The following is a 12,248-nucleotide window of genomic DNA, read 5'->3' on the forward strand; positions in this document are numbered from 1 at the left end:
TGTTATTTTATTTTATGTTGTAATTAATAAAGTTATATGTGTGTGTGATGGTGTTATTTTACAAGCTCAAAACAAGAAAAGAATGCTAAAAAAATTAAATTATAAAAAGAAATTTCGAGATTCTAAGTAAAACTGTTATTTATTTGGAGGGCGATCAGACACAACAATAACAATATTTTTTTCGGGGGGGGCAACTCTTTCCATGCCAAATAAAGGGTCTATTCTTTTATTATCTACCTTATATTAATGGATGAATTTATAAATATTTTTTCTTATAGGAAACAAATACTTAATTTACTTCTTACTATGGACAACTTTATAATAATTCAAGCTGCACATAAATTCGACAGTCCCTTTTTTTCTTGCCTTCTGTTTTTATAATCATGCCAACTCATTCATCATTCATGAAATACTATTTTAAAAAATGTAAAATCACAAGCGCTAGTAAGTCTGCTGTAGGATCAGAGTTTAAAAATTTTAAATCTTGCCCAACAGGACATTCCAGTTGGCTATTTATAAAAACAATAGGCAGCTGGATTTTTTTAATTCATATGCCATGAAATAGCCTCTTAAGTTAGGAAGAGATGATAGCCATAAAAAATAAATTACTTAAATTTCTCTTAAGGAAGAAGAACAATTGTAGAGTCGTTATTTTTATTTTATTTATTATTTTTAAAACGGAAAAAATGTGCAGTGCCCTCGACGGGACTCGACCCCTGGATCTTTCGAATACGCGCCGAGTGGGGTACCATTACACTACGAAGGTATGCTGTAAGGAGACGAAAAATGCCTTATATACTTCCCCTTTTAAGGGCGACTGGGGGTTAGGCGACCGAGTCGCCAAATCATCGAGACTTGTGAGAATTATTGTCCACTATTTTTTAGTTCGGGGGCCACTGTAGAGTCATTAGGTTTTTTTATGACTTGAAAAGTATGCAATGCTCTCGCCGGGACTCCTATGTATCGAGTATGCTTACAATTACACCACAAAGGCATGCGGAAAGAAGGGACAAAATACTTTATACAAAGAAGAAATTAGTGCACAATTTAGATGTCGATATCAGACTGGAAGAATAGAACAGCAATGAAAATGCGGTATTGCAGAGATTTTCGAAAGTTACAATTCCAAAACTAAAAGTTTCGAAAGCAACATTACAAAAAAGGGGTGAATATTATATAAGATCTTGCATGAATTTCTTATCCTCTCTATATAATTATATTTGCTGAAAAATGCATACAAGTGTTCATATTTGTAATTATTTCAGGAAAGCAGAATTAAACAGGCATGAGTGCCCGTATTTCAAGGTACTGAAGCCCACCCTCTTAAATTATAAATGACATTTTCTTCATGGCCGTAAATAGCAAAAAGAAGCATCAAGGCCGGTTTAGGAGCCCCACAACAACCGCAGTTGCGGAGGCTCCGAGTTGAGAGGCCTCCCTCGCAATTGTTATTAATAAAATTAGGCAAATAAATAAGTATTAATAAAGCTAGGCAAGTAACGTAAATGTTAATAAATCTAGGCTGTACTTCATACTGAAACTCAGCCGTTTAAAAATAACACCGCAAAAATCGCAGCTGTAATTCTTTTGTCGGAATGCTTAGAATTTTACCGTCAAATAGACCACAGGTTATACAAAGTTCCTTATTTCAAACTCAATGGTCCGACGGTTGCGTCTCTACAGACAACTTTCATTGCCAATACCGAAGTAGAAGATCCCAAAAAATTCGTTGGATATTGTTATTCTCGGTATCAGAATCAAAAAGCCGACCAAGTTCACCATCACATTAGACAATCATAAATGTCTGATTCCTTCAGTTTGCTTACGGATATGGCGATTTCCCAATTTCCACTTATACTAATTTCCACTTACATTCGGGAAGGTACAGTAAACCCTTGCCACGCAAAGGTTACGTCATTGACTCATTGTGAATACGGCAAAATCGCATTCAACTTTCTATAGCAAACTGGGTTAGGTATAGTTCAGATTAATAAAATATGTATAAATTATACAACACTTAAATATTATTGTAATTAAAAGAAGAAAAGGAAACAAATGTTAATTGGAAAGATTTCCATTACTGGAGGAAAGGTTTGCATTACTGCACCAGGAGGTATATGATAAAATTATTTTTTTAAACAGGTGTTGATTTTGCATGGTACAATGAAACAATTTATTAAATAGTTTTCTGTAAAGAGTGCAAAGTTTTTCAATACCTCTTGTAAAGTGCCGTTTTCTTTCTTTATTCGGGCCGATTTTTATTACAATATCAGACCGTTTTTGCGCCTTTTTTTAATAGTTCGTTAACTTTTTGTACATGAAACTCTTTTTTATCTTTTTCATTACCGATGCTTTCACCTTCGACTGGTATTATTAGATCATCCAATTCTTCATTTGTCATTTCACGATCATTATTCTTGACTAATTCTTTCATTTCTCCTTCTTGCCTATCTGAATATCCTTCGCTGTCTATTGCCTTTGCAGTTTGTACGGTTTCTTTGACTGCATTTTCAGTCGATGGAAATCCTTCAAGATCGTTGACAACTTCTGGTCAGCGCTGATGCCAGAAAGCATTCGTTGTTGATGAATTTACTTGTTCCGATGTGAGTTTAAAAATTCCCTCCTATGCTGTGACTTATTTTGTATTGCTTCAAAATGCCACTAGACTGTCGTGCTTTCCTCCGTTTAATGCTTTATTTGCAGAGATGTAAAAATGCCTGACATAATGTGCTCTGAATGTTTTTATGACTCTTTGATCCATTGGTTGGATTAAGGAAATGATGTTCGGTGGAAGGAATAAAACATCCATATTTGGATGCCATGTTGTGGGGACTTCAGCATGGTATCACGAAGCATTATCGATAATGAGGAAAAGTTAAAACTCGAGTTTTGCTGTTCTAAGTAATATTCGGCTTCTTTAATGAATGAATTTTAAAATCAATCATTAAAGAGGACTATCGCAACGCAGCCGACGGTTTTCAGCATACCCCGTGTAATTGAAAATCCCCCTGTTATACAAATTAATTGGACACAATCATAACGCATGTAAGCAAAATCGCGTTCGGCAAGAGTTTACTTTAAATATTAAGAGTGGGGTTTCTCAAAATTAATTTTAATTGAGTTTTATTTCATAGTAGAGAGGCACTGTTCCAGCGTATAAAAATATTTCTGCAAATTATTAAGATCTTATGTTAAGCGGCGAACTATTTCTACGAATTTTCATATTGCTGATTTTAATTTAATCCAATTTTTCTAATTATAAACTGCAAAATCGACACTGCAGTTCATCAGTTGCAATATAAGTATCATGGTCTTTCAAAACAAATGAAATAAAACTGAAAATCTATTCAAGAAATATCTTTTGTCAGAAAATAATGTATTTGCTAGAGCAGAAACGTCTGCAACTTTGCATGTAAAATCACTTCATCGTTGATAGGAAATTTATGTAGAATATTATCACATAATCAATGCGAATCTATAAATGAAGATTTATTTTTCATACCCATTTCTTTATCGGAGGCCGTTATTATCCTTAAGTATTTTCTAAATAGAGTTCCAGCACGATCCGATGCATTTAGTGGTATTTTGTGCTCTAGTTAAAAGGCAGAAAACACGGCATTCCGCATTAATAAATTTTTAGTCCATTCTTCCTACATGAAAACTTAATTTTTCATTTTTTACCAGTACAACTCATATTGCCTTTATGTTTTTGCACTTCCGCCGTGAGAAATCGAAAAATTGCAATGACAAATGCTACACATCTCAAATATATTACATGCCCTTGACGAAACAATAGAAGAAAAGTCATCTGTATACATAGCAATTTTTAAAACTATTTCTCGAAACAAGTGAAATTCAGAGTGATTCACTTCCTGCGTGAGTTGACTCAGTTATTTTTTCTCAAATTATGATTTAGAATAACTTTTGAAATTTAATCTCAACATCTGATGTTTCAGAAGCACTTTCTTTAAACTGTTCTTCACCGCACTCGTTACTTTTACTTGGTCCAATCCAATGGGCCCAAACTTCATTATCAAGTTCCCCATCATATGGAAATTTTGGACATTCTTCTTCTTGAATAGCAAAATAATCATCCTTAAAAAGCTCTTTCGTTTTCTGGTCATGTTTTTCAGGATCAAAATTATTTTCAATATCATCTTCGTTAAGGTTGAATTCATCTTGGCAAGGCACGTCTTTTCAACTTTAAAAAGTTTTCTTCAAAATCTTTTCTCTTTAAATCTTTCAAACATTTTAATTCTTCTTTTTTCTGCTCTTTCTTTTTTTCTTTTTTTCTTTTTTTTTTTTTTTTTCTTTCCACGTATTCTCCACGCTTCTTCTTCTTTTATTACCAACACGTCTGAAAGAACCTTGAATCATCCTTAGATATCGTTTAATAAATTTTGAATCCGGCTCTTCAAATGAGAAATTATACTTACGGTCAAACCTTGCTTTTTTATATATTTTTCATCATCACTTAGCACTGCAATATTTGTTTCTTCATAAGTCAGAAACTCATTATTTTTATATTTTCTTTTACACATCTTATCTAAAATAAAATCTCTAAAAAATTTCTTATTCTCTTCCAGGTTTGAATCGTTCCTAAACTTCTTCAAAAAGGACATTTCTTTCTTAACATTTTTTTGGCACTCCTTTTCCTTGACCTTTCAAACATTTAAAATAATCAGCCTCTTCATTTTCTCTTAAATTTGCCATAAAATGATTGTTTACGACATTATAAATTTCACTTAGATTTCAATTGAAGGAGATCTGCAATGCCAATGGCTTCTAATTCCCAGAGGTTTCTGATATCTTGACTGTAGATTAAGAGGGAGGTAAGTACAGCAGCAATAGAATTTTCATCTTCAGTTATTGGCGATTTACCCATCAAAATCCATCCGAGCAGTGTTTCCATGGCAAAAATGCCTGTATTTAATTTCTGTATAAATATTTACTGCAAAGTCTGAGCCTATCAAAAGATCAATCTGCGGGTTGATACAATCATCATCTGAGATATGAATTCCCTTTCCAGCTAATTCTGATAGCCAAAGTCCTTTCTGTAGACTAGGTATAGATTCTCAAATTATAGGTTGATTTAAAAGAGGAATCCTTGCACCTATAACCAGTATGCAGATTCTCAACATTTATGATTCATATCAGATGTCCTTCCTCCAAACAAAATGTGTGTTAATTTTTTATGAGCTTCTGATCTTATTCCTAAGGATTCTACTGTTAATTCCTTCATGTTGAATGGCAACCGCTAAAGTTTGAAGCAATACTCTTTCTGAAGTGTTGAAGAAGGAGTATTAATTTCACAATTTTCTTGATTACATTCGACAGGAACTTTTTGATTTCTGCGTAAATTCTGGACAACAAACAATGCAATGATTTCTAACACAAAACATGAATTGAACTTTGATTTTACAATTTTAGCTCGATGGTTTGTTTTCAAACAGATTAATATTTTGTCTCTTTCATAATTTTCAATTTTTCATCATGAGTTAAATTTTGTGTTTTATAGCAATCTGTGCTTTGATGAGATTTTTCACAGAATATACAATTTACTACATTATTGTTATTTATTTCTTTTGCTCCCGAAAACAAATTGCTTGCAGTAGGTACAGTAATATCTGGCCGATGCTATTCGCACCACCATTAACCACACATGCGCATTGAATTGTCAGATCCGTAACGGATTCCACGTACGAGAACTGCCTAATCTTTTTTTTTTTTTTTTAAAGCGGGTTACTACCTTGGCGTAGTTTATTATTTTTTAAGCGTTTCTAAACTTTCAAAAGTTTAGAAAGGAAAATGGTTTCTTCTTCTTATAAAAAGGAGGAACACATTTACTTTTATTAAAGTATATATAAAAAAAGGGTAAATTTTTTTATGTTCGCAATGTTTATCGTTTTCCTTAACGGTTGGAATAGTTTAAATGACTGATTTGGGGGGGATAAAATCTTGTTTACATTTTTTGTACTTCTTAGAATACGTTTAGCTTCAAAGATGTGTTTTGCGCAATGAAGATTTCAATTCATTCCTCTTTGAAAATTTTCGTCCGAGAAAAAATAATAAAAATTAGACAGAGGATTTCTGTGTAGAAAGTTAGACATGAAATAAGTTAAAAGCGATTAAATCAACAATTAATCATATAATACTGGTTATTAACAATTGTGTATGCCTGCTTATTTTTTTTTATGGAAATACTTGGCATTTTCAGGACACAAAAAGTACTTCAAAGAACTTTGAAATATTATTTAGTACAAACACATTAATAAATTAAATTGAAATAAATAATGGGATGTAATGTAAAAGGCAGAAATAATTTAATGTATGTTAACTTCCTTTTGTAGTTAAATTAATCACTCATAAAATGGTTGTAAAAGACAAACATTTATTTAAAGATAAATCTTAATAACCTATACGTAACGTATTCGTAAACGTACATAACATAACGTACATAACATTCGTAAACTTACTGCATCGTACCATTAAACATTTCAAGCGTACATCATCTCAATATCTTTTTTAAAATTTAAACTAGAAGGACATCCAGAAATTAGCTGTTGCCATTTTCTCAATAGATATTTTGTCTAATAACAATTAAGTAATTTACAATCATGCTTACATGTAAGACATTTAGATTTAAAAATTTGCACACACAAATGATTTATCAGATTTTATTTCATAAATAACTTTGAATATGGCATTTGAACCTATAAACATGAGTGGATACTGAAAAAGTGATGTATATATAAGAATATTATAATTTTCAATAAGTTTTCTTATTGAATAATCCGCGATTCCAGCGCTCTGATACACCATCTAGTGGCTAAAAGGTGGAAACATTAAAGCTCGGTATTTACGTTTGACAATGCTACCTAGTTTGTGAAGCGTGTTGTTATCGAAAAGTAATTAAACGTTTTATTTTTTATTGTTGTGGGCATATGTATAACTTAAAAAGAAGTACAGACCGCATGTTTTGTTGTGTACATCAGTGTAAATCACGAGCTTGCAAGGAACCTGAGTTATGCTTCAATCGCATTCTTGGTTCGAAAAATATCGAACGAGATAGCAAAACGAAGAGGGTGGATTCGCGTATTTCGAATTGGAAAGAAAGTGGGACATTATATGAACGTGCGTTCTAAGCATTAAAAAAAAAAAAAAAAAAAAAAAAAAAACTGATTACATTTTTTCTCGTAAGAAAAGTTTTCTTTATATATGCAAAATTACTTTCTCGTGTATCATACATATAAACGTGTATGTGTATTCTTCGAAAGTAAACATGCATATTAGTGTATTGAAGTATAAATCATTATAGCTCATTAATTTCTTGAATATTATTAATATACATATATATATATACAATTATGCTTTCATGAATATTTTACCAGCAGAAATTTAAATTGTGTTTCAGTTTATGTTAGCAATGATTTAATTGAAAATTTATAGAATGACACATATAAAAGTAAAAGTTAATTATTTTAACGTTAATGATGAACTTTGAATTTCATATTCTAGTAATGTTGAAATTTCTGTGTGTGAGTCATTTCCTGTTAAACTATTTAGAACTGTTTACAGTGGTTCAGGATAGTTAACATAAAAAATTTCCAGTTCAGAAAATAGGTATGATGATCTAGTATGAGTAATAGTATAAAAAGTATTACAGATATCAAATCTTTTCCACTATAGAATAGCATGCACCAAACAATTTCTTATAAAATGATATACATACCATTGTTACTCGCTGAGCACAGTTAAATGTTTTTTCTTATCTTTTATAGCAGTGTTCGTTTTGAAGTAAGTATTAGTAATAAAAAGTTTTTAAAGTAGCTTAAAAAAATTTATCCATTGTGAAAATTAGCTAATGATGAAAGTATTTTTTCTCACTTGAAGTATCAAACGGCCACATGTATCTTTTTCGAGAAAATCTGTTGTTCTCTAATGTAAAACACCCAAGTATTTGTTCAGTGATAAATATTGATAGGGAAGAGACTTTTAAGTAATTTCATTTCTCAGCCATTATTCAAAATATGATTGCATATAACTAAATAACTTTGGAGTAAATTAAACAGCGTACACAGACATGTGTATACAGATATACAGGTTAGCAAATGAAAGCAAGGACAGTGGATTTGGATCAGTTCAGTAATTTATTAGATTGTTTATGTATTCCTGTTTTATTTATAACAAGCTTTTATTTAGTAGAATAAGAATAATACATGAATACACAGCCTTTTAGTTGCAAGAAATAAGATTTTGCATAGTTATTTAAAGATGCAACCATATTTATTATCTCAAACATATTCTATCTTAATCGTATTTCTGGGGCAAATATGCATTAATTCTCTTACCTATTGTCTCTTACCTCTTGTCATTATAAAAATTTGATTTTATCGCGTTGCTTATATGTTCGTAACTAGAATTGGTGTCGATTCTATGCAGTGTTGATACCTGTAACTATAAGCCTTATCGAAAATATATGCATATTGGATGCCTCATCAATGCTAAGAAGATTTAGCGACTTTTTTTTTTTTTTTTTTTTTTTTTTTTTTTTTTTTTTTCACTGGCACAATCTCAAAATTTTCATTGCCAGTATGTAATTGTTTGCATACAGCACTTTTACTAAGAAAATTATAGTACATATAAAAAATGCTAAAGATAATAAAACCTTTGGTGACACCAGATATACATATTGATTTGATATTATCTGATAAACATTGTAAATGAATGAATAAATTTGTCATTAAAATATTTCGGAGGAGTAAAAATACATTAAATGAAGAGGCTAGATGAAATATTCAAATTGTCCAGCTTCTACATTTAGTGCGACAGTAAAAAGTCTGAAAATAATATTAATTCTTTGGTAAAAATATCTTTATTTATACAAAATGTTGCAAATCAATCTTAAGTTATTTTTTAGAATGATATATAAAAATCTGCATGTGTATCATGTATGCAGTGTCTTCTGGATGCATATTCGTGCAAAACTGATGAACACTGGTAGTTCGGTCCAACTTTCGATCCCGGCGAACGGGCTGACTCCATGGGTGTTTTCTTGATTTTACACATGTGTATCGTTTAAGCACTATCTTCTGTATGCATACGTGAATAAAGCGCTAACTCTGGTAGTTCGGTCCATTTTCGAATCCCAGCAAGCGGGCTGACTGCATAGGTGTTTTCGTGATTTTCCGCATGTGTAACATGTTGGCAGTATCTTGCGAATGCATAACGTCAATAAAGCGGGTGCAGCCCGGGTAAAATCGCTGAATACTGGTAGTTCGGTCCAACTTTCGAATCCCGGCGTACTGTCCAGAAATTGTGGATGCATATGTGAATACAGCGGGCCCACCCCAGGAAAAAAATCGCTGAACACTGGTAGTTTGCTTCAAATTTTAAATCCCGTCGAATGAAAGCGGGCTTCTCTGGTAGTTCGGTCCAACTTTCGAATAAAGGCCAATGAAAGCAGGCTTCAGGCCGCTCAAATGGTGGGCCTACCCGCTAGCAATCATGCGAGCTAGCGTATATCTTGTGATTGCATACGTAAATCAAGTGACCTAACGTGAATAAAGCGGGCGCTCCACGAAAGCATCCCTTCCCTCATGTAGCGGGCTTGCCCGCTAGTGATATATAAAATTGTCCCTCTCTAGCTAGATCCCTGAAAGTAAGCATTCATTCAAATATTTAACAAATAGATTTGATCATATTTTATGCATCATGCAGACTATATTTCCAGCTCTTTCATTTAAGTGCAATTTATTTCCAATGTATGAACATGAATACTGTACAAGCTTAGTCACTTATTTGTAATTTAATTCAGTTTTTATATAAAAGTTAAAATTTACCAGGCAATTGCTTAAAAAAATAGGGTTGATCTTTACATTATGGTAACTTGGCGTTTTTTTGGCGAAAATTTGGCGACCAACTCTCTTACAGCAACCCTCTATTTTTTTTCCCGCCGCTATTTTGTCTTCACGAAGTAAAGACATGTTTCTTTTCTTTTTATCTACTGAACACTTCTTCCAACAATCTACTAGCCGAATTACACTTATGCTAGAAATTTTATCTAACAAAACTGCTTAATCATGACAAATATTCACTGCAAAATTGGGAAAAAGTGCACAAAACCATACTCCTTACGCGTTTTTCAAAATAACACATACACATAAACCATGTACACGCCAACTTATATTTACTTAAAAAAACATCCCAGTATTGCACAAAAATGGCATTGCGCACACTCTTCACTATATCCATGTACACTGCTTTTTTCTCATAAATTAGAAAAATTTCACGAAAATACATGACAATTTTCTCAATCTTTAAACCCGGTAAAAAGAACATATATGAAATTACCTGATCGCGAAAAAGTACAGTCAAAAGTCGTTAATTCGGACACCCATAATTCGGAATAATCTATAATCCGGACATCAAAACTAAAACTTTCTGCGCATGCGCCACGTTGACACATGCGCAGAGGCGTTCACGCGTGCGCGTAAGACCTTTTACGACTGCGCATATGAGTGTGCGCAAGTGCAGAATACGTTTTCGCGTGCGCATTTTATGTATAATGGACGTATAAGCTAAAATTATCTAATTATCTATTTCAGTTAATGTTGATGATTGCGTTGTTCCTTAATTTTCGAAATGCATCCGGCTTATTATTTTTTGCAGACTGTAAGAGCAATTTTATAAAAGTAAGCTTAAACTTTCGATTATATCAAATAGAATTTCCGATATATATTTGCTAGTATGTAAAGGATCTAAAGCGAAAGTATGTTTTGAAATCCGAAATCTGTTTATCAATTTCACGTTGCTCGGCGGCGGGCGCCTAATGAATTGGAATTTGATTTGTCAGCACTATCCTTATCTTCAGCGCAGATGTTTTTATTTTATTTGGCTTATAATTCCTTACCAAACGTAGTATTTCATCTCGATATGCTCCGTCTTTGATATGATTTAAAACAAGTTCCTCGTCATTATAATTCGCTTCCGATAGCGAAGAAAAGTGACAGAGGTTATTGAAAACAAAAAAATTTCGATTGACAAATTAGTCGGTGTTCTTGACACAGCAATTATAGGACTTGAACGGCGGAACTTTGTAACTAAACAAGAAATTATGTCTGTTTAATAGAATTAAATAGAAAGTATTATCACATGAAACGAAGCAAAACTTAAACAACTTACATTGAAAGAAATGTTTAATAAAGTAAACAAATAAATATTAAGCTTTTTCTTTTTGCAAATTTTGATACCCTTTAGATCATAATTGTTCTTTATTTCATAAATTACGGTTTCACATTTTTAATTTTAGAATTTCTGCATGCCATCTTACGAGATTTAAACTGATGATCTATAATCCGGAAAAATCGATAATCCGGAATCGCCGAAGTCCCGACGAGTCCGGATTAACGACTTTTGACTGTATTTACCCTTTCCAAATATGAACATTTCCACATATAAAATAAATAAAATATCCAAAAACTTTTACCTCTAAATCATCTATTACATTATGCACGTCACCAACGAATTCATACCGCAAGCATTACAAATACTTAGTATCAAATATTTAAATTATTTCCATGCACGTTTACTTCAACTTAAACGTGTACCAAATTCCTACAAACATAAAATTCACAAAATAACTATCATTTAATTAAAATATCACTAAACCATGTACACGTCGACTTATTTTTACTTAAAAAAAATCCCAGAATTGCACAAAAATGGCATTGCGCACACTCTTCACTATATCCATGTACACTGCCTTTTTCTCATAAATTAGAAAAATTTCACGAAAATACATGACAATTTTCTTAATCTTTAAACCCGGTAAAAAGAACATATATGAAATTACCTGATCGCGAAAAAGTATTTACCCTTTCCAAATATGAACATTTCCACATATAAAATAAATAAAATATCCAAAAACTTTTACCTCTAAATCATCTATTACATTATACACGTCATCAACGAATTCATACCGCAAGCATTACAAATACTTAGTGTCAGATATTTAAATTATTTCCATGCACGTTTACTTCAACTAAAACGTATACCAAATTCCTACAAACATAAAATTCACAAAATAACTATCATTTAATTAAAATATAATTCATATTCAAAGATGTTGAAGTTCATACAATGTAATTAATAGACTTATCACACAGACTTTTTTAATAGACTTATTCTTGAATTTTTGGCTCAGATATAAAGTTGTTAATTAAAAACAGCATTAGAAAAGCAAAACT

The 12,248-nt window shown here is 31.9% G+C and overlaps 1 pseudogene; it reads right to left on the minus strand.

The window, feature by feature from the left end:
- Positions 1–4,085: 4,085 nt before the first annotated feature.
- On the minus strand, positions 4,086–4,163 carry LOC146998625 (small nucleolar RNA SNORD36; annotated as a pseudogene).
- Positions 4,164–12,248: the final 8,085 nt, after the last annotated feature.

The sequence above is a fragment of the Stegodyphus dumicola genome, chromosome 2, assembly GCF_044657685.1.
Source record: "Stegodyphus dumicola isolate Sdum_Otavi_A_Nest chromosome 2, ASM4465768v1".
NCBI classification, from domain to species: domain Eukaryota; kingdom Metazoa; phylum Arthropoda; class Arachnida; order Araneae; family Eresidae; genus Stegodyphus; species Stegodyphus dumicola.